Consider the following 2482-nt stretch of genomic DNA (forward strand, 5'->3'; position numbering starts at 1 on the left):
GCTGCTCCCTCCTGGGCCCCCCCCCCCCGCCCTCCCACCCCCAGTGCCTACCCCCTTCTCCTGACTGGCCTGTGCCCACTTCTGGGAAGTCTCCCCGACCCTGGCCCCTGCCCAAGTGTGGGCGCCCTCGCGGCACCTGTGTGCTGCTCTGGAATCGTGGCTGGGGGAGCCTCGTCCTCAGCCTGGGCGCCAGCACCCAGTGCAGCTCCAGGTTCCTGGGCACCGCAGGGGCCAATGTGGAAACGGCCTGGGGAAACGCCAGGACGTGGGTGAGACCCTGGGACTCTGTGGGTCCTTCCTCGCTGAGAGCGAGAGCTGGGCAGGCGGAGGGTGGGGGAAGCCACCCCAACAGTCTTGGAAGCGGGGGTCCCCGTGGTCACAGGACGCGTCTGGCCCTGCGCGGTCAGGGTGCACACCCTGAGAGCGAGGTGACATTTACACAGGTAGGAAAGGCGGGGTGGGGGGCCGCTCCAGCCTGGATGGAGGCGAAGGAACCAAAAGAGGCGGTAGCAAGGGAGGGGGGGGCGCAGAGCCCATCCTGGCGGCACAGCTTTGCCTTCTGAGATCACGCCCGGTCTCCAGCACCCAAGGGCGTCAGACTGTGGTCACCGGAGAAACTTTGGGCGAAGCCGCCCCCATCAGGCAGTTAAGGATGACTTCTGTTAACTCACGTGGAGTGTTCCTTCCCAGGCAGGAGCTTGGTTTTAAATCTTAAAAGGCAACCGTGAACACTGACAATACGATGTATATAAACTGGGGGTTATAACATGATTTCCCATCGTTGGTGTCTTGACCTTGGGTTTTTCAGAGCGTCGTAACCCTCGGGGTGAGGGGAGTAGTGTCCGTGGAGCGAGGGTGCTGAGCTGCCTGGGTTCTGCCCCGGGACATCCGGCGTTAGGCAGAGCGGGCTTTTCTTGTCGAGAAGCATCGGAGTGCTTTTCATCCACGCTGAATCACGCCGTTGGCATCAGTGGCGTTCCGTGGTAGATATGCTACGTCCTGGGGCTCCTGACAGACCCGGGGCCGAATGTCTTAAACGACAGAGATTTATCCCATCGCAGTCCCAGAGACCAGAAGTTGGAGGGCAAGGGCCGCGCCCCCTCTGTCCCAGGCCCAGAGGCCAGAAGTTGGAGGGCAAGGGCCGCGCCCCCTCTGTCCCAGGCCCAGAGGCCAGAAGTTGGAGGGCAAGGGCCATGCCCCCTCTGTCCCAGGCCCAGAGGCCAGAAGTTGGAGGGCAAGGGCCGCGCCCCCTCTGTCCCAGGCATCTCTCCAGCTCCTGCTGGTTCCTTGGCTGTGGCCTCATCACTGTTATCACACAGCCGTCTCCCTGTGAGGTGTCTGTGTCCCAGTGTCCCCTTCCTATAAGGACACATGTCACATTGGATCAAGGCCCACCCTAACGACCTTGTCTTAACCAGTTACATCTGCAAGGGCCCTACTTCCAAATAAGGTCACATGCCAAGTTCTGGGGATTAATGCTCCAACGAGTGAGTTTGGGGGATACGGTGCGACCCACAGCAAAAGGCAATAGATATGCACATGTTTGTAGCTGAACAAGAATGTTTCCATAAAAATAGATTGGAATCGACCTTGTAATGATTTGCTTACAACCAACTACTCATCAGAGAGCGTAGTTGGGTGGGTTTGCATGCGCCCTGGGTCTCCATCCCTCGCTGTCCCCAGGCCAGGCAGCCCCTGGCCTGTCTTCTGCCCCCTTCCCTGTAGGTCGCTTTGCAGGTTCCGGTTTCATGGCGGGGACTCCTGCACTGTCCCCTTTGTCCAGCTGCTTTCATGCCGCGTAGTTATCGAGAGGTTCACCCGTGTCATTGCGGAAGGGCCGTTTAGATGGGCTTGGCCGGTTGGGCTGCGGGAAGCTGGCTCTGCCTTCTGCTTTGAAACAGTATTTGCCTGTTAGGTACCGTTTGAAGGAGAATTTCAAGGAGGTGTAAATGGAGTGCAATGAAAATGCAGAAGTGAGAAGGGAGGTGAAGTTGGGCTGGCAAGGAGGTTCTGTGGGTATTGGAGGCACTTACCTGTTAGGGTTGGGTTTTTCTGGACTGAGACTTGGTGACTGGCCTGGGGGAGGGGCTGGCCCACCAGGGGCCCAGGTCCCTGTACAGACCTGGGGCTTGTTTGGGTGCAGCAGGACACACGTCCAAAATTGCATCCACTGTTTTACATTCTTATTAAAACCAGTTGCCTTCCAGGTGGAGCTCCTTAGGGACCAGAGGAAAAAAGTACCCCATCCAGCTCCCGGAATTACTACTTTGAACACACAGTGCAGCAAATGAAATATACTCACAGCAGAGTCTCCACGCTTCATGGTTCTTGTGCATTTTGAGGCTTGGCGATTTATTTGGCTTTTGCCCACGAAGCCTCAGTGGTCTCATGGACGCGCTGGATGAATAAGACACAGCTCCTGCTGATAATTTGTGAAGATGGCTTTTGGTTGAGACCCCTCTACCTTCAGATGATGTAGGGA

The sequence above is a fragment of the Lipotes vexillifer genome, unplaced genomic scaffold (assembly GCF_000442215.2).
Source record: "Lipotes vexillifer unplaced genomic scaffold, Lipotes_vexillifer_v1.1 scaffold1798, whole genome shotgun sequence".
Classification (NCBI taxonomy): domain Eukaryota; kingdom Metazoa; phylum Chordata; class Mammalia; order Artiodactyla; family Lipotidae; genus Lipotes; species Lipotes vexillifer.